This window comes from Lithobates pipiens, unplaced genomic scaffold (assembly GCF_037356315.1).
Source record: "Lithobates pipiens isolate NorthernLeopardFrog02 unplaced genomic scaffold, aLitPip1_a1.2 Scaffold_10, whole genome shotgun sequence".
NCBI classification, from domain to species: Eukaryota; Metazoa; Chordata; class Amphibia; order Anura; family Ranidae; genus Lithobates; species Lithobates pipiens.
Genome location: NW_027507686.1, coordinates 140,280,781 through 140,302,283, shown reverse-complemented (window position 1 = coordinate 140,302,283; position 21,503 = coordinate 140,280,781).

Genomic DNA, 21,503 nt, shown 5'->3' with positions numbered 1-21,503 from the left:
TTTTCAGTACTGTGAGACCTTGACTGACAACTGCTTGCAACACCCAAATTAAGTTGTAGCGGGGACATAATTGTGTATTAATGTAATTATGTTTATATCGATGTTAAATCTGTGGACATTGCGATGGCTCAGTGTTTGGAGACATCTACCGACACATTCTGGTAATGTACAGATATGGTGATTTTAAAACACAAAAGACTTTCATAGGAAGTGATGTTTGTTTTGGTAAGAGGTTTGACCTTTGTTACCCATGAGTCTGTGTGACCTACCCATGAACACTCTGATATGCAGGGCATGATGGGTAGGGTATAAAAGGGATTGGAGTGGCCATATTTGGTCTTTTGGGACCACGCTGCCTGCCTGTGCGGAACTGTGTTGAAGGTTCTCGGACGCATTGGCACACAGTCACTGCAGAGTGCAAACAAGACTGTTTGTGAGGTGACTTGACGGAGCCTGAGAGCTGGTGATCAGATTGAAGAGGTTTAGAGACACTTGTCGGAGTAGCAGAGGACCGGATCCAGTCAGTGGAGCATCTGGTCTAGCCTGAGCAGAACCAAGCTGCAGTTATCGGACTGAAGCCATCAACCCAAACTCTGATCCAGTTGGTGAGTGGGTTACGGCCCATCGTTTAATACTATTGCACATAGTTAGACTTACTCACAGGCCTCGCTGGGACCTGTTGTTCCACGGAAGTGAAACTGAGCAACTGACATTTAGTAGGCCTGAGGCCCGGTTCACTTTAGCGCCCAAGTGCGATTACAAGTTCTTGGAGTTATACCTGGAATATTCTGATTTAACTTTCTCCACTTACCCCTTTGGATTACAATTACCGGAGGAACCATTTAAGCTAGCGAAGAAAGAAGATAAAGGAGGGAAATACTTTAAGTGAGGCCTCATGTAGACTTTAAGTAAGGGGAGCTCCTAGGTGTAGATAATAAAGTACTTGCATATTGTTTATTGTATCTGACTGTTGATTCATGCTATACTGACGTTCTACATTGTAACGAGAGTGCAATACCTGTAATCACTTATTTTTATACTTTCAGTAAAAAGTATTTCTGGTTAAGAGTACAAGTATGTGGTCTACTGTCTTTCCCCACCAGGTGGAGCCAGAGGATCCTGAGGGATCTATACAGGTACCTTATACTGTTTGTATTGTACGTATTATTATTGCACCCCAGCTTTGCCAAGGGGACAGAGTTACACAGAATGGGAGGTTCTCAGAAGAGTGCAGGCCCAACTCAAATTAGCAGCTCCTTCGGGGGTCAGTGCTACATGTGGTGGCTCGTCCAGGATTTATGTCACTCAAGAGAGAGACCCCGCCCTACTGGTTACCATGGACCCTGATAAGGCAGTTGTCAGGTCACCTGAGAGCAGGTGACAGATGCACTCCGTAGGAGTCGGAAGTGCACCGCTAGGTAGTGGACCTTAGGACTGGCTGCTGCGGATTGTACCCAGGGAGATTCAGGACACAGGTCTACAGGATCACTAACATAGATCCCAATGGGAGCTGGAGCATAGATTCCCCAGGGCGCGGAGTCTAAGAGCCAGCGGGTGTTCGCCAGAGCCTTCAGTGGTGAGAATGGACTTTGCTGCAGTCTGGCTCCAGGTCGCGACCCCTACTGTCTCACAGCTCACGCTCACAGTGACTACAGGAGAAGGAAGCAGCAGGCTGGAACAACAAAGATAGTAAGGGGATATGACAGAGGTCAGGGCAACTAGCAGACAGGAACAGAGTACATGCCAAAGGTTCAGGGTCACAGGCAGACAGGGATGGTCGGAGACATGCAAAAGGTCAGGGTCACAAGCATACAGGAATCGTAGAGAACACGCCAAGGTTGGTAACAGAGTCAAACATTGAGCACACGGCAAGCAGGAAGCCAAACACACAATGGTACACGATGGTTGATCAGCACTGCTGGCTTGCAGTGCACAGGTTAATATAGGGTTCCCTGATAGGGCCTGGGGTGGAGCCATGCTTAGAGGAGAGGTTATAAAAACCCCCAGGTGGAAGTGGCTGGCCTCTTAGTCAGAACTTATGAGGGGAGGTAAGCAAACAGAGGAAGATCACTGCATTACCATGACAGTACCCTCCCTCTTACGAGGCCTCCCCCTCCCCCGCCTGGGTCCAGGCTTAAAGGGAAACTCCAGATGGAACCTCCCCAACAGACTAGGAGCAAAGACCTCAGATGCAGTGATCCAAGACCTCTCCCCAGGGCCAAACCCTTTCCAATGTACGAGGTACCGAAGAATGCTTTTACGGAGCCGGGAATCCAAAACTTGACTAACCTCGTATTTTAGATTATCCTCATAGACCTGAACCAAGGTAGGGAGAGGACAAGAGGACTTGAGGCTTTTTAGGAATGGGTAAGGGCATGAGAAGATCAGGAGCCTGAGCAGGGTCCCCCAGACCCTTAAAGATGAACTGGACATCCAGCACAGGACCACCAGACTGGGCAGAGGTCAGTGGATCCCTGAGGTCAGGTTGGTTAGAAGGTGACATGTCCCAAGAGTCAAGCTGGATAGCTGAAACACAAACAGAATACAGAGAGCCCTGAGAAAAAGATTGAAAACCCCACCTGGTCTAATGAGGCAGTCTATCCAAAGGATGGATTGAGCCTCTTAAACGGGTTTGAACGGACATAGTAGCAGTAGGGTGAGGCCAGGTTACAGAAGGTCCTGAACAAGAAGCAGGAAGCTCATTGGGCATGGGCTGGACTGGCATAACTGGTGCAGAGGCCGACTGAATAGTATTGTCAGGTGTAGCGACCATCTCATTCGCATCACAAGGCATAGCGACTGTGGAACTTGCAGACAAGTTAGCCTGGCTGTGTGTCCAAGGGAGATTAGGGACAGGCAAAGGTAAATGGTTATGCAAACTGGAGTGAATGATCGACTCAGGTTCATAGGTGGGCCCCTCATCCAGAGTAACACATGACCTAGAGAGTGCACCAGTCCGACTCTTGCAGGACACATCCCAGAGATCGCTATATACAGCGGGAAGAGCAGAATATACTGGGATGGTGGCAACAGGAAGTTTCTCTTTTGGGGTACCCTTGAGTAGGTAGGAAGAGGAACAGGAGGAACCCCAAGCCAGGATCTGTCCAGCAGACCAGTCAATGTGTGGAGAATGGAGCCGTAACCAAGGAAGACCCAATATGATAGGAGATGAAGCCTTAAGTAAGACAAGGAAGGATATCCACTCCTGGTGGAGTTTCCCTACTGACATCTTAACAGGAAGGGTCTGGAAGCAGATAGGGCCCCCTGGGAGAACAGTGCCATCAATCGCCAAGACCACCAATGGCGTTGTAAGGGACAAAAGGGTAAGTTTCATGGAGGATGCAGTTTCCCAATCCATGAAATTGGCAGCGGCTCCGGAATCCAGATGTGCTAAGACCGAATGAGAGGAAGCACCGACATGAAGCAACACAGAAAGGAGAAGACGAGCAGGTGAAGGTGATATTTCAGGGTCTAATACTCCACCTTCCAGATGTATTAGCCCTGAGCGGTTTTCTAGATGAAGAGAACAAGTGTCCCGGAAATTACCTTTGGCCCCACAATAGAGGCATAGGCCCAGAGTTCTGCGCCTAGCGCGTTCTTCGGGAGATAACTTTGTCCGGCCCAACTGCATAGGTTCCTCAGCAGGCAGGGGATGCTCCTCGGATCGAAGAGAAGGGACTGGGAGCTCAGGCTGCCTAAAGAACAGGGAGTGCTGGCGTCTTTTTTCCAGGGCCCACTCCTGAAAGTGAATATCGATCTGGTTAAACAAGGTGATGACACTGTCCAGATCAGCAGGAAGGGATCTTCCTGCTAATTCATCCTTCACTCTATCAGCGAGGCCATGTAAAAAGGTTGCAACTAGGGCCTCATTATTCCAGCTCAATTCAGCTGTAAGGATACGGAACTGAAGAGCATACTGTCCCACAGAAGCGGACTTTTGACGGAGACGTAAAAGAGCGCTAGCCACTGAGGAGACACGACCCGGTTCCTTGAAGATATTCCGAAAAAGTTTCAAGAAATCAGACAGGCTAGAAATCACTGGATCATTCAGTTCCCACAGAGGGGCAGCCAAAACTAGCGCCTCGCCGGACAGGAGGGATATAATATATGCTACTTTCGCCCGATCGGACAGGAAGTTTTGGGGCTGAAGTTCAAAATGAATTGTGCACTGGCTAAGGAACCCCCTGCAAGCCTTGGAGTCCCCAGAGAAATGGGCCAGAGCTGGTAGTTGTAATGAATGTGTGGCTGCGACTGATGCGATAGGTGCAGCAGCAGATAGCGGTTGAGGTTGTTGAACCGGGGGTCCTAATGAGGCCGGAACCTGTTCAAAACGGGATGCCAAATCCTGAAGGGCCTGGGTCTGATGCGATTCTTGGGTCTCAAGTCTGCGAACTAAGCCCTGCAATAGATCATCTGCGGGTAGCGGCACATCAGCTGGGTCCATGGCTGATCAAACTGTCAGGTCACCTGAGACCAGGTGACAGATGCACTCCGTAGGAGTCCGAAGTGCACCGCTAGGTAGTGGACCTTAGGACTGACTGCTGCGGATTGTACCCAGGGAGATTCAGGACACAGGTCTACAGGATCACTAACACAGATCCCAATGGGAGCTGGAGCATAGATTCCACAGGGCTAAGAGCCAGCGGGTGTTCACCAGAGCCTCCAGTGGTGAGGATGGACTTTGCTGCAGTCTGGTTCCAGGTCACAACCCCTAGGGTCTCACAGCTCACGATCACGCTCACAGTAGACTACAGGAGAAGGAAGCAGCAGGGTGGAACAAAAAAAATAGTAAGGGGATATGGCAGAGGTCAGGGCAACAATCAGACAGGAACAACAGAGTACATGCCAAAGGTTCAGGGTCACAGGCAGAAAGGGATGGTCGGAGACATGCAAAAGGTCAGGGTCACAAGCAGACAGGAATCGTAGAGAACACGCCAAGGTTGGTAACAGAGTCAAACATAGAGCACACGGCAAGCAGGAAGCCAAACACACAATGGTACACGATGGTTGATCAGCACTGCTGGCTTGCAGTGCACAGGTTAATATAGGGTTCCCTGATAGGGCCTGGGGTGGAGCCATGCTTAGAGGAGAGGTTATAAAAACCACCAGGTGGAAGTGGCTGTCCTCTTAGTCAGAACACATGAGGGGAGGTAAGCAGAGGAAGATCACTGCATTATCATCACAGCAGTCCAGTGGTGTGAATCAGAAGGGATATGCTCGGAGGAAAGTGTGGCTATTGAGTTTCAGTGGCTGGGGAGAGAAGGAAATTAAAGAAGTGATGCAGGCCTTGTCCCCAGACAAAAAAGCTTATGTGGTCTCAGTAAGGCCCGGCCATGAGACTGACTGCACCTACGCGTTGATAGAGTGGAGGCAAGATATCCCTGAAAACTTCCATGGTGCTAGCATAAAAATGTCTGAGAGAATGGAATTTCTGTTGACACACCCTAGTAAGAAAGTGTGGGACTCTCCAACTCAGAAGCAGCTGGAAGCCTTAAGTCGTGAAACAAGGGTTTATACTCAGCAGGGAGCCGGACAACAGGTAGCTGATCTGAGGTGACACTTTGAAGAAATGAATGTGAAATTTCAGGAGGCCTCCAGACTTATGGCTGAATGCATTGGTGGAGCCCATGCCTCTCAGGAAGGTCCCCCTGTTAGCCAAACAGTTTAGAGCCCTAGCCCAGTGCAGAATATGTGCACTTTGGGCCCTTTGCAAGAAATAACCATCTGAAAAGATTTCCGCATAGATGGTCAAATAGGAGAAAAAGAACAGAAAGATAAACTGTCCTACATCAGTCTCTCACACCAAGTAGAGTTGGGACTAGAGAAAGGATACTCAGACTCTGAAATTAAGGAGGCAGTAATTCAGGCTATCAGTCCCGGGTCTAGCGTCAGAGCTATGTTGGAAAGGAAAGCTGGACTGACCCTGAACCAGTTGATGAGGGTTCTAAAGAGCTACTATGAGGAGGAGGATACTCCTGAGTTGTATTATAAACTGATAAACATTAAGCAAGGCGATAACGAGACCTCACAAAACGTTCTATTCCGGGCTATTGAACTGAAAGATCGCCTGTTGGCAGCCACACAAGAGGAAGGACTCGGAGATCCCTTTGGGGCTGAACTCATAAAATGGAAATTTCAGAGATCAGTGACCACTGGGTTAAAGAGTGACCATGTCAAGGTAGCTCTGAGACAGTACTTGGAAAACCCCTCCATGCCAGATGAAGTCCTTATAGAGAAGGTGAACGAAGCAGAGAAGGTAGAGCTTGAGAGAGACCAGAAACAGAGGAAACTCCATCCCTCTAGCCCTTCCTGTATTGAGGTACGGCAAGTGGATGCTCCCTCGGATGTCTGGGAGCCCAGTGTACTGGCAGCAAAGGCTGAACAAGGATCATGGCTCTCGCCCAATCATCACCTTTCCGCAAGTCAGACCAGACTGGAGAAGTTGCTCCAGACCCAGTGAGAGATTCTGGAAATGATGACAATACTAACGACTCAACTGGAAAGCCCTCATTTGGAGAAAGTACTATCGAAAGAAACCCCAGAGACCTTCGACCGCCCTACCAGACCCACAGCCCTGCGGCAGAAACTAAGTCCAAACAGCCGGCAGAAAACTTCAGAGGGCCCTAGTACAGGAGTCAACTGGGTGCCCGGCTATTTGAAAACTTCTCACACCGACTCCAACACCCTCCACCTCTAAAAGACCCCCAAAGCCAAAGGCAAAGATACGGGCTACCAAACCGGCCAAAGGAACTATATCCAGTGGGATCCCCCGCAATCTAGTGGGACCCTCGCCAATTGTCCCCATCCAAGCCGAAGGGATCTACACGAAGGCATTGCTGGATACCAGAGTCCAGGTGACCCTATTATACAGGGACTTCTACGACCAACATCTCAAGCACTTACCGCTACAGAAAATAGAGGAGCTGGAAATATGGGGGTTAGGTACTCAGAACTTCCCATACGATGGTTACCTAATGGTCAGACTCACGTTTGACCCCAGCACAGAGGGAAAGGCTGAGATGTTTGACACCTTAGTCGTGGTGTGCCCTTGCCCTCGGGGAGCCGATAAGAATTCCCTGATTATCAGGACGAACACCGACCTGGTGAGAAGGCTCCTCACTCCGTAGGTAACCCATCCGGAGCCTTCCCCCACAAGAATACACCCGATGCTGGTGCAGACGTACAGGAATCTCAAGCAAGAAGAAGAGACTCCTGAAGGGAGAGTGGGAAAGGTCTGGTTTGTGGGCAGAAGAGAGAAGTGTGTCCCACCTGGAGGAGTAGTCTGCCTAAAGGCCCTCGTCAAGCTGAGATGGAAAACCCCGGGGCCTTTCATTCTCCTTGAAGGTGCAAATCAAGAGAGACAGGAGGGGTTAGAACTCATCCCAGAGGTGTTGCCTTCCAGAACACTGAAGAGGACTCACAGAAAGATTCCCCTCAGTATCTGCAACACGGGAACTACCACAGTGAAGCTGCCACCCAGATTGTTACTGGGACAGGTTAGCTCAATCACCCCAGTCTCGGTGAGGGATCAAGAGACATAGAAAGCTGGACAGAGATTTAGTTGGAGGAGGTTTGTCTAAAGGATACACCGCTGACCCCTGCCTGGAAGGAAAGAGCAAAGTCCCAACTACTAAGATGGAAGGACGCTTTCTCAAAAAGCGAGTTCAATGTGGGACTAGCTAAAAGTGCCACTCATCGAATCCGTCTGGAAGAGAACAGCCCTTTTAGAGAAAGGGTCAGGTGAATCCCACTGGGAGATCTAGAAGACCTGAGAGAGCTGTTGGCTGAGCTGAAGAGGACAGGCATCACCCGGGAGTCTAGAAGCCCATACGCCTCCCCCATAGTAGTGGTGAGAAAGAACAATGGGTCACAGCGACTATAGAACCCTGAATAGAAGGACCATTCCCGATCTGTACACCACCCCTTGGATAGAAGATGCCCTACAGAGTCTTTCGGGGGCCAAGTGGTTCAGTGTGCTGGATCTGAAGAGCAGGTATTATCAGATTCCAATGTGCCCCGAAGATAGGGAAAAGACTGCCTTCATCACACCAGTGGGGTTCTTCGAGTTTAATCGGACACCTCAAAAGGTTGTAGTGTCCAAAGAGGGCATAGCTACTGACCCGAAGAAGCTAGAGGCTGTCACTTCTTGACCCAGGCCCTCCAACGTGACTGAACTCAGGTCATTCCTGGGGGTTTGTGGAAGATGGTTCACTCTGTCCATGCATCGACTACAGGGGTCTTAACGCCATCACCGTGAAGAACCGATACCCTCTTCCTTTAATTTCCGAACTCTTTGACAGACTGCGAGGTTCTCATATCTTTACTAAATTGGATCTTAGAGGGGCCTACAATTTAATAAGAATCCGGGAAGGAGACGAATGGATGACCGCCTTTAACACCAGGGATGGGCATTATGAGTATCTTGTGATGCCCTTCGGCTTATGCAATGCCCCAGCGGTCTTCCAAAATTTTGTTAACGAGATCTTTCGCGACCTTCTGTATGTCTGGGTTATCGTATATCTGGATGATATTCTAATTTTCTCGCCAGACTTACCTACCCATCGTCTTCACGTAAAAACTGTGCTACAGCGTCTACGGGACAATTGTCTATATGCAAAATTGGAGAAGTGTCTATTTGAACAAACACAAGTTCCATTTCTGGGCTATATAATCTCGTCACAAGGTCTCTTCATGGACCCAGCCAAACTTCGGGCCATCTCCGAGTGGCCTCAACCCTCTGGTCTTAAAGCCACCCAACACTTTTTGGGCTTCACCAATTACTACCGCCAATTCATTCGCAACTACTCCACCTTGGTGGCTCCTATTACATTGCTCACCCGCAAAGGTGCAAATGCACGGCTCTGGTCCCCTGAAGCCATTGAAGCTTTCCGCAAACTCAAGGCAGCCTTCTTCTCTCCCCCTATTCTTCTACACCCGGACATTACTAAACCCTTTTCTTTGGAGGTAGATGCCTCTTCTGTAGGAGTCAGGGCCATCCTACTCCAAGCTCAGCAGGGCAAGTCTCAACCTTGCAGATTCTTTTCCAAGAATGCTGAGAAAAACTATACCATTGGGGACCGTGAGCTACTTGCCATTAAACTAGCTCTTCAAGAATGGCGACATCTTCTAGAGGGTTCTCCCCAATGTATTACCATCTATACTGATCATAAAAATCTGCAGTATTTACAATCCGCAAAATGCTTGAACCCACGTCAAGCTCGCTGGGCCCTCTTTTTCGCCCGCTTCAATTTTAACATTACTTTCCGTCCATGTGCCAAGAACCTTCAAGCCGATGCCTTGTCCAGGTCGTTTGATGTCAATGATTCTGAGAATCACCTAGATCCTGGTCCCATCATTCCTCTGCATCGTATTCTAGCCATCACTCAGCTCCAGTCTACGCAGCCTCCTCCTGGTAAAACTTTTGTAGCCCCTGCACTTCATCCCAAACTCCTTGCTTGGGCACATGACTCCAAGTTCTCTGGACATCCTGGCATTCCTCGTACTTGTGACCTTCTTCAGCATCATTATTGGTGGCCTTCTCTTCGTAAGGATGTCAAGGAATACGTTCAAGCTTGTTCGGTTTGTGTACTTTCCAAATCTTCCACGTCCGCCCCTGCTGGGTTGCTTTTGCCCTTACCAGTGCCCGATGTACCTTGGCGTTGTATTGCCATGGACTTTATCTCTGATCTGCCTCCCTCAGCAGGTTCTACAGTCATCTGGGTAGTGGTGGATCGGTTCTCCAAAATGTGTCACTTGATTCCTCTCCCAGGCCTACCTTCTGCTCCCAGTCTTGCCACAACTTTCATAAAGGAGATCTTTCGTCTTCATGGGATGCCTTCCCATATTGTCTCTGACAGAGGAGTTCAATTTACTGCTCGGTTTTGGAGAGCCTTGGCCAGCTCTTTTGGGATTAAATTGGATTTTTCATCTGCCTTTCATCCCCAGTCCAATGGGAAAACGGAACGTGTCAATCAAAATGTAGAACGTTTTCTCCGTGCCTTCATTTCTGCTCACCAAGATGACTGGGTGGACCTTTTGCCCTGGGCAGAGTTTGCCTTAAACCATTACGCCAATGCCAGTTCTGGGAAATCTACTTTCTTTACAGTTTATGGGCAGCATCCATCTGTTCCCTTTCCTGTTCCCATTTTTCCTGTGGTACCAGCAGAAGCCGAGACCCAAAGGTCCTTCAACTCTATCTGGAAAGAAGTCTCTGGGAATCTTCATCTTGCTGCTTCCAGGCATAAAATGGCGGCAGATCGCCATCGCCGTCCAGCTCCTAAGTTCCTGCCTGGCGATAGAGTTTGGCTCTCTACCAAGCACATCTGTCTCCGGGTACCCTCGATGAAATTTGCCCCTCGTTTCATTGGTCCATTTCCTATTCTCCACCAGATCAATCCAGTGGCTTTCAAGCTCCGTCTACCCTCTCATCTCAGGATACCCAACACCTTCCATGTCTCCCTGCTCAGGCCACTGGTTCTCAATTGCTTCTCTCGCCCTTCTTCTCACCCTGCTCCTGTGGCTGATACCTCGGATCAGTATGAGATTAAAGTAATATTGGACTCCAAGTACTCCCGGGGGAAGTTATTCTATCTCATTGCTTGGAAGGGCTATGGTCCAGAGGAGAGGTCTTGGGTCCTTGCCACTGATGTCTGTGCCCCATGTCTGGTGACCAGTTTCCATCAGAAATTTCCCTCCAAGCCAGCCCCCAGACGTGTAGGGAGGCCTCGTAAGAGGGGGGGATACTGTCACAGATCAGCTGCGGAGCTGATCTGTGTCTCACCTTTACTGCAGTGGGTTGGCTGGCATCTGTTGTCCACTGTCTGGTGTTCAGCTCTGTGCACTCTCCAGCTATGGGTGTCGACACCCTTCACCTGTTGCCTAATATATAATTCCTTCCTGCTACTTCCTGTCCAGCCCTCATGTCCTGCTTCTCTATTTAAACCCCTTTCAAACCTGCTACTGTTTGCTTGAGCAACGTTTGTTCCTAGCTCCCCTGTGTAACCTGTTTACCTGTCTTCTCGTGATCTGATCTTCTGTGTACCGACCCGGCTTTTTCTGATTACGTTGTCTGCAGCCCACCCTGACCTTGGCTCACTACCTGGCTTTCCTTGCTTCATCCATCCATCCTTGTCTACAGTGTCTTTGGGTACTTCCCTAGCGAGCAAGGTGAACCTGGGGGTCGTGACCTGGGGTCAGCACGCAGCTAAGTCCAAACCTTCGTGAGAGGGTCACTGGCGGAACACCGGCTGACTCTTAGATTCCACGTCCTGGGGGATCCCGTGTCACCTGCTCGCCTGAGGGTTCGCTGTAAGTAGTACCGTGACACTCTGTCTGTTTTATATAGCCACATAGATGCTAAAGTGCAAAACCTCTTTGGAGACCAAAGAGATCAAGTAGGGGGAGTGTATAGCGGGGACATAATTGTGTATTAATGTACTTATGTTTATATCAATGTTAAATCTGTGGACATTGCAATGGCTCATTGTTTGGAGCCATCTACTGACACATTCTGGTAATGCACAGATATGGTGATTTTAAAACACAAAAGACTTTCATAGGAAGTGATGTTTGTTTTGGTAAGAGGTTTGACCTTTGTTACCTAGGAGTCTGTCTGACCTACCCACGAAAACTCTGATATGCAGTGCATGCTGGGTAGGGTATAAAAGGGACTGGAGCGGGCAAATTTGGTCTCTTGGGACCATGCTGCCTGCCTGTGCGGAACTGTGCTGAAGGTTCTTGGACACATTGGCAGACAGTCACCGCGGAGTGCAAACCGGACTGTTTGCGAGGTGACTTGACGGAGTCTGAGAGCTAGTGATCGGATTGACGAGGTTCGGAGATGCTTGTCGGAGTAGCGGAGGACCGGATCCAGTCAGTGGAGCGACACAGAGCATCTGGCCCAGCCTGAGTGGAAGCAAGCTGCAGTTATCGGACCGAAGCCATCACCCCGAACTCTTATCCAGTTGGTGAGCGGGTTACGGCCCATCGTTTAATACTATTGCACATAGTTAGACTTATTTACAGGCCTCGCTGGAACCTGTTGTTCCACGGAAGTGAAACTGAGCAACTGACATTTAGTAGACTTGAGGCCTGGTTCACTTTAGCACCCAAGTGTGATTACAAGTTCTTGGAGTTATACCTGGAGTATTCTGAGTTAACTTTCTCCACTTACCCCTTTGGATTACAATTACCTGAGGAACCATTTAAGCTATCGAAGAACGAAGATAAAAGAGGGAAATACCTTAAGTGAGGCCTCACGTAGACTTTAAGTAAGGGGAGCTCCCAGGTCTAAATAATAACGTACTTGCATATTGTTTATTGTATCTGACTGTTGATTCATGCTGTACTGACATTCTACATTGGGACGACAGTGCAATACCTGTGATCACTTGTTAAGAGTACAAGTGTGTGGTCTACTGTCTTTCCCCACCACATGGAGCCAGAGGATCCTGAGGGATCTATACAGGTACTGTTTGTATTGTACTGTATTATTATTGCACCACAGGTGTGCCAAGGGGACAGAGTTACACAGAACGGGGAGTTCTCAGAAGAGTGCAGGCCCAACTTAAATTAGCAGCTCCTTCGGCGCTCAGTGCTACAAAGTTAATATATTTTTTTAATATATTTTTTTAGACAGAGAGATTATTATTAACAACCACTAGGGGTTTTATTTTTGTACAAAAAAAATTTATAAAATATGATCCGCTTTGGCAACCAGCTTCTGACAAAGCCACCATGGGTCAGTTAAACTGGTCAGACGAGCACAGCCAATCACTGGACTACATGCATTTGACCCATATATGGCTCTACATACTGTGCAAGGCTGCTGCTTTCAAAGACAAGGGAGTAACTTATCCCAGGATCCAGGACCTGTGGACCACAAGTTGATAAGCTTCAATACATTTACCCTTCTTGGAAAGGACTATTGTTTTCTGGAAAGGATTACCTCTTAATTTTGCTGTTTCATTTGGGGTTTGAGAGCAAGTCTTTATAGGGACTCTGATTGTTACAGTGAGAGGGAGGTCAAGGACCATGTTCTTATGGTTCCAGTGAAACATACATCACTTTATTGAACATTTATATTCACTACTACACCACTTGCACACCTCCTCTTGACCACTGTTACTTAGCAATGTTCCTCCATTTCTTTACAGCTACCTTCTACCTGAATACAATCATCTACTTGTCCACAGTTTTCCAATAAGGATCAGGAGACCTTTGATATCATCTCAAGCTTCCACTGTTGTGACTTCATCCTCCCTTTTCGAAAATAAGTTTAACCACTTGACCACTGGGCACTTAAACACCCTTAATAACCAGACCAATTTTCAGCTTTCGGTGCTCTCACAGTTTGAATGACAATTACTCAGTCATGCAACACTGGACCTATATGAAATTTTTGTCCTTTTTTTCACACAAATGGAGCTTTCTTTTGGTGGTATTTAATCACCGCTGGATTTTTTATTTTTTGTGCTATAAAAGAAAAAATACAGAAAATTCTGTAAAAAAATGAATTTTTCTTCGTTTCTGTTATAAAATTTAGCAGATTAGTAATTTTTTCTTCATAAATTTTGGCCAACATTTATACCACTACATATCTTTGGTAAAAATAAGTACAAATTGGTGGATATTATTTGGTCTTTGTGAAAGTTATAGAGTCCACAAGCTGTGGTGCCAATATCTGAAAATTGATCACACCTGAAGTACTGACGGCCTATTTCAATTCTTGAGACCCTAACATGCCAGAAAAGTACAAATACCCCCCAAATGACCCCTTTTTGGAAAGAAGACATTCCAAGGTATTTAGTAAGAGGCATGATGAGTTTTTTGAAGTTGTCATTTTTTCCCACAATTCTTTGCAAAATCAAGATTTTTTTTACTTTTTTTTTTTTTTTTCACAAAATTGTCATATTATCAGTTTATTTCTCACACAGCATATGCATATCACAAATTACACCCCAAAACACATTCTGCTATTACTTCCGAGTACGGCGATACCACATGTGTGAGACTTTTACACAGTGCGGCCACATACAGAGGCCCAACATGCAGGGAGCGCCATCAGGCGTTCTGAAGCACCCAGGACAATTCTGACATTTCTCTCCTACATGTAAAAATCATCATTTATTTGCTAGAAAATTACATCGAATCCCAAAACATTATATATGTTTTTTTAGCAAACACCCTGGAGAATACAATGGTGGTCGTTGCAACTTTTTATCTCGCACGGTATTTGCACAGCAATTTTTCGAATGCTTTTTTTTGGAAAAAAAACTGTTTTGTGCTTAAAAAAAAAAACACAGTAAAGTTAGCCCAATTTTTGCATAATGTGAAAGATGAAGTTACACCGAGTAAATCGATACCTAACATGTCACTCTTCAAAATTGCACAGGCTCGTGGAATGGCGCCAAACGTCGCTACTTAAAAATCCCCATAGGCGACGATTTAATTTTTTTTTTTACTGGTTATATGTTTTGAGTTACAGAGGAGGTCTAGGGCTAGAATTATTGCTCTCGCTCTAACGTTCGCAGCGATACCTCACATGTGTGGTTTGAACGCCGTTTTCATATGTGGGCGGGACTTACGTATGCGTTCGCTTCTGCATGCGAGCACATGGGGACAGGGGCGCTTTAAAAAAAAAAAAAATTTTATTGTTCATTTTACTTTATTTATTTTAGTTTGACATTTTTTTCCCCAAAAATAAATTTTTTGATCACTTTTATTCCTATTACAAGGAATGTAAACATCCCTTGTAATAGGAATATGGCATGACAGGTCCTCTTTACAGTGAGATATGGGGTCAATAAGACCCCGCATCTCACCTCTAAGCTGGGAAGCCTGGAAAAAAAAAAGATTCTGGATTTGATAGTATTGGCGAGTCGGTAGAAGCACCGGAGGGCGGCAGGAGGGGGGGAGGGTATCACCGACTATGGCTGGGTATGGCTGGGTATATCAGAGTATGGCTGGGTATCTCAGAGTATGGCGTTGCAGAGTATTGCGTTGCAGAGCATTGCAGGATATTGGAGGATGTTGCAGAGCATTGCAGAGTGTTGCACGGTATTGGCGGGTGTTGCAGAGCATTGCAGAGTGTTGCAGGGTATTGGTGGGTGTTGCAGAGCATTGCAGAGTGTTGCAGAGCATTGCAGAGTGTTGCAGGGTATTGGCGGGTGTTGCAGAGCGTTGCAGGGTATTGCAGAGTGTTGCAGAGTATTGCAGGGTAATGCAGAGTATTGCAGAGTATTGCAGAGTATTGCAGAGTATTGCAGGGTATTGCAGGGTATTGCAGGGTAATGCAGAGTATTGCAGGGTATTGCAGAGTATTGCAGAGTATTGCAGGGTATTGCAGAGTATTGCAGGGTATTGCAGGGTATTGCAGAGTAATGCAGAGTAATGGCAGGGTATTGCAGAGTATTTGCAGGGAATTGAGGGGTTAATTTTCGGTGAGCAGCGATGTGGGCACTGCAGATGCAGCCCACATCGCTGCTGACACCGATCTCTTCCCCCTCCGCTGTTCCGATCGGTACAGAGAGGGGGGGGGGGAGGAACCGGCGTCATAACATGACGCCGGTTTGTTTACAAGTGATCACTCCGTCATTTAACGGAGCGATCACGTGGTAAACGGCCGCGACGAGCGGCCGTTTACCGTGATCCGTGATGCGCCGGGTCCTGTGGACCCGGCGGTCACGGATGCTTTCGAGTGCGCACCCCAGGGGGCGCGCGAGAGCGGAATTCTGGGAGGACGTCATATGACGGCCTCCCAGAGTTAAGAAACCGCCCTGAAGCCGTCATTCGGCTATAGGGCGGTTATTAAGTGGTTAACCTTGATTTAACACTTGGGTCACTCGTCATACGTCGTTTGGACCTGGGGATATTATCCCAGCTGTATTACAGCATTTTTACAACTCCTGCAACTTGGGTGGAAATGCACCACCTGTCCGGTGATGGTCCTTTTGTTTTGACAGCTTTAATTCTAACGTATGTGTGATATTTTTAACCGATTCAGCCCCGGAAGATTTTACCCCCTTCCTGACCAGAGTACTTTTTGCAATACAGCACTATGTCGCTTTAACCGACAATTGTACAGTCGTGCGACGTTGCACCCAAACAAAATTGACGTCCTGTTTTTTTTTCCACAAACAGAGCTTTCTTTTGGTGGTATTTGATCACCTCTTCATTTTTTATTGTTTACCCTATAAACAAAAAAGAGCAACAATTTTGAAAAAAATACAACATTTTGTACTTTTTGCTATAATAAATATCCCCATTTTTTTTTTAAAAAAGCAAATTTTTTCTCAGTTTAGGCCGATATGTATTCTTCTACATATTTTTTGTAATAAAAATTGCAATAAGCGTATATTGATTGGTTTGCACAAAAGTTATAGCATCTATAAAATAGGGAATAGATTTTTAGCATTTTTTTTTCTTTACTAGTAATGGTGGCAATTTGCGATTTTTATCCTGACTGCAACATTATGGCAGACACATCGGACAATTTTGACCTTTTTGGGAGTATTGGCATTTATACAGCGATCAGTGCAATAAAAATGCATTGATTACTGTAAAAATTTCACTGGCAGGGAAGAGGTTAACACTAAGGGGTGATCAAGGAGTTAATTGTGTTCCCTAGTGTGTATTCTAACTGAAAGGAGGATGGGACTTGCTAGAGGAAGAGATCGGTGTTCATAATAAACACACAATCTGTCTCTTCTCCCCTCACAGAACCGGAATCTCTATGTGTAAACCTTGTTCTTGCCTTGTCACGAGCGATCGCAGGAGTCATCGAGACCACTGGGCACTCACATCAGCTCCGGGGGGCAAGTAGCGGGCACGCACATGCGCCTAGTGGCTATCAGAAGAAGCAACGTAACTTGCGATTTGCGTAGCCGCACCATATTGCCGCAGTACAACTGCAGCGGCTGGTCGGCAAGCAGTTAATGTCCTTTTCCTATCTTTGACACCAATACATCTTTTTTGCTAATCATGTTTGTATGGTGAGTGAAGTTCCATAGATATGTGCTACCACAGGGTCAGAGCTATTACAGGTTTTTATTTCAAGTTTGTCATGATATCTATATATCTATCTATATACTCCCTGCTGTGCTCACTGGATTGTTACAGGCTCATTACCAGTATCTGTCTAGTGTCAGGTCACCTTGAGGCGAGGTGACAGGTGCACACCGTAGGGATCAGGAGTGCACCGCAAGGTTGTGGACCCTACGGCTGACTACTGCAGACGGGGGACAGATCCCACTGGGGTTAGACCGTAAGATTCCCTGGGGCGCGGAGTCTAAGAGCCAGCAGGTGTTCACCAGCGCCTCCGGTGGTGAGGATGGACTTGGCTGCAACTGGCTCCAGGTCGCGACTCCCAGGGTCCCCCAGCTCACACCCACAGTAGGCAACAGGAGGATAGGGATGGTGAGGGACAAAGCCAAGGTCGGGGCCACAAGCAGACAAGAATAGTCGGGTACACGCCAAAAGGTCAGGATCACAGGCAAACAGGGATAGTCAAGACACGCCAAAGTCGGTAACGGAAAACAGAAGCAGAGCACACGGCAGGAAACAGGAAGCTAACACACAAAGGAATACACAATGGTTGATCAGCACTAATGGCATGCAGTGCACAGGTTAATATAGGGCTCCCTGATAGGGCCTGGGGTGGAGCCATGCTTAGAGGAGAGGTTATAAAAATCACCAGGTGGAAGTGGCTGGCCTCTTAGTCTGAAGACATGAGGGAAGGTAAGCAAACACAGGAAGATCACTGCATAACCATGACATCTAGTGAGTTTGCACTGAATGTGGGGAAGAGGAAGTGAAGCAATGTGTCTTTATGGTCTACTATCATCACGGGTGTTCCTTCTTTATCCACTTTTAGCAACAATTGAATGATTTTTCATTTTTTTCATTTTATGGTGGAGAAAGAGTTGCAAGCACTCATCATAATTAGCAAGCTTCTTCTGGAGACCTACACAGGTGCCCTCAGTGGAAATGATTCAAGCAGGTTTTTTTGTTTTTGGTGAGTGACTTTTTCTCCCATACTTTTGCATTTGGAGGATGCTTGCACTTGGCACTTTATGGACTTGTTTGGTATTTACCTTAAAGAGGATGTAAAACCATTCATCTGTATGCTGGGCTGATGGACCAAATACGACTCAAGGTAAGCTATTGGCTACTGGCTATTGAACTTCCTTTTTTAGTCCCGTCTTACGCCATCACGTTCAAAATGAATGGACTTTCGAATGGACTTAGTCTGTTCGTGTGTGGCCAAGTCCGTTCGGAAGTCCATCAGAAGTCCTTTGAAAAGTCAGTCAGGAAGACCGTCGGACCTAGTCTGCCGGAAAGTCTGATCGTGTATACGCGGCATAAGGGGTAGATCTGAAATCGGTGGAAGCTCTGCTTATTTTATCATCCATTCATATGAAAGCTAAAATGCTATTTTTTCTTTTTCTTGCATTTCCCCCTCGGATCTACAGTGACTTTACTTCCAAATGCACTTGCAGTGCAAAGTGGATTTACCTTTAGTAAATAAACCCCTTTGTTTTATGTAATACATTGTTGTTATATATTTCACTAGGTAGATGCACTTTTTGTTTCTTATACATTTTTAGAAGATTGTAAAAGATGAACAGTAAACTTAGGAAGTACCTTTTTAAACTAAACCAGAAACTGAAACTGGAGGACTTTCCTCTGGCAGGTACTCTGATCACAGGTCTGAACAGGTAGCAAATAGCTACAATGGTAATGCCCAACAGGATACATTCACATACGTGAATGCATACTCACTGAAGTGCATGGTTATAAACAGATCATGACATATGTTATGCATCAAGTTACAATCATTTTGGGAGTGCGCATGTGCGGAGCTTCCGAGATGGACACCTAGACTCTGTGCTCCGTTTCGGCCTCCCCAGCCCTGTAACAGCTAGCAGCCAGATCACTCTCACCTCTCCCAGGGTTCAATCGAAACCAGAGAAGTCTGGGAATACCCCTATGTCATCAGGCTCAGTCAGGAGGGATCTCTCCCGTTAGCCCAGTTTCAGCCTTTCAGCCGTGGAGGAAGCCAAGATGGCACCTGGAGCCCAACATGTAGATGCTGAGGGAGGAGAAGCTATGGATGCAGCCATGGACTTGGGAGTCTGAATGTGTGGGTAACCTCTTCCCCAACATCTTGTCACCTACATCCATGGAATCCTTACTGGAGAGAACACTGGATGAACTTATTGCCACCCCTGTGAGGGACCATGCAGTCAGCTCAGATATGTCAGCCCTGCTCAGCCCACATTCTCCTGCCGGCCCAATGGACTTTACTGTGCTGATGAATGCCTCCAAGATCCTGTCCAGGGGCCTAGAACAAATGGCATCCCAAATCACATTCACCATACAAGCCTACCTGCAAAATCTTGGCTCTAGAATTGAGGCCACAGAGCAAAAAGTGGAACAAACAATCTCTAGGGCTAAGCAGAATACAGCCTGCATCCAAGATTTACAAGATCAACTGGACACTGCTATTTCTAAAATTGACAACCTGGAGAACTGCTCCAGACATTATAATTTTCGCATTAGAGGTCTCCCCAAAAGTGTTAAGGACACTCATCTAGCAGTTAGATCCTTTATCAAAGACATCATACTGGACATCCCAGATCATCGTTTGGAGCTAGACAGGGCTCACAAAGCTCTTCATGCACCTCGTTCCGATGGACTACTCAGAGATGTTGTGGTCAAGCCACACTTCTATGGTGTTAAGGAAGAGGTCAAGCGTATGGCCAGAGATGCAGAGCAACGCTCTATCAGGGGACACCCCATCCAAGTATTTGCAAATCTATCCTCCCTCACTATGCAGCAGAGCCCTGAAACCACTTCTGCAAGTCTTATCTCAAAAAATGATCATATATTGGTGGGCCTTCCCCTTTTGCCTATCATTCTCCTACAAGAATAAAACACACAGCTTCACCTCTATCCATGATGGGGAACGCCTGGTGGTACATCTAGGCCTCATATCCCTGGACTCATCAATTTCCTTAAGTCAAAAGAACACCAGATTGGCTAAATGTCCCTCACCGCAGAGCTCGATTACCCCAGCTTGGAGAAAGCAGCAGTCCAAGCGATCCAAAGAATCTCACCCTTCGTGATTACTAGGAGGCCCCATTTCTCATTGCTTTTTCTTTTGGGCACCTCAGTCATGTGTACCACTTGAACTCTTACCATTAGGGGACCTAGCTCCTCTGACATATGTCTGACTGTCCATTAAGGAACCCAGAACCTCTTCCTAGTACACGCGGACAACGGACATTCGGTGATAAAACAGTATCCCATGGTGGCCCAACCTTTAGCAGAGATCACCTTACTATCACTGTAGATAATTTTGGGACTTAAGTTATCTGGACCAGAGGGGGCTTAGAACTGGGGCTGGGCAGCAGGGCACTTTGCCACTCCCCTCTCCTGGCTGTCCCAGTCCCAGTTTACATCCAGCTTGAAGTTTTTTTCCTATACTTTACCTTTTATAATGAGTTATTGTTTGTATGGTTACTAGCTCGTGACATAATCACAATTCCAGCTGGGATCAAAATTGTTATTATGCTATCTGGATGTCCCACGCTCCGGAGGCTCGGGGGCAGACCTCACCCCTAATGGGGACCTATCTTTCCCGTGGAGCTCTCCTGAGCTATGGACATCTCCTGGGGGAGGGGGGATTTCTCTATCACAATGACAACAAATTGTTTTTCATAGAGAACCCCCTTTCTTCTACTTAGCCAAAATAGGTGGTTGGCAGGGTTGGAGCAAACGTAATGTGCCTACCTCTGCCCCTGCGTGTAGATCTTCATTCCACACGATGGTGGTTTTTGGTCTACCTCTCATGCGGACACCTTTGTTATTACTTAATAGAGGAGGAGCGGATAATCTGCTCCTCTCTTCCGGGTCTTGAGAGGTCTATAATGTGGCTACTTCGTGACCTTCTCAGATCACCACCCTTCTTTACTCTCAATCTTGTTTTCATTTTCTAACTCTCTCTCTCTCACTCTACCTCTATTGTTACTTTTCTAGGCACCAGGGAGGCTCCATGGGCAGGTGGCTTAGAAGAGTTGTTCTTTCCTTAATTGGTCTGCAGTGGTTCCTGACTGGATTCATTTGGTGGAAGGTAGGTCTCCGTTCAATGACGCATTTTCTCCCCCTCTGATCCATGACTCCACACAAAGTGATTTCTTCCCTTATTCAAGTAGCTTCCCATAATGTACAGGACTTGAATTTCCCTGCTGAAATGCTGAAAATATTTTCAAAATGCTTTGTCCCTGCAGATGGAGGTGCTTCTCCTACAGGAAACTCATTTACCCAGGTCATATAATCCCTCGTTTGTCCACACTAGATCCCCTCAATTTTTTTGTTAAAGCAGAAGACAAAACTAAAGGGGTGGGCATCTTCCTGTCCAAAACTGTCACCTTCTCACCTAAGGGGGAAATCAAGGATCCCAAGGGCAGATATATGTTTCTCTCAGGATCAGTGAATGGCAC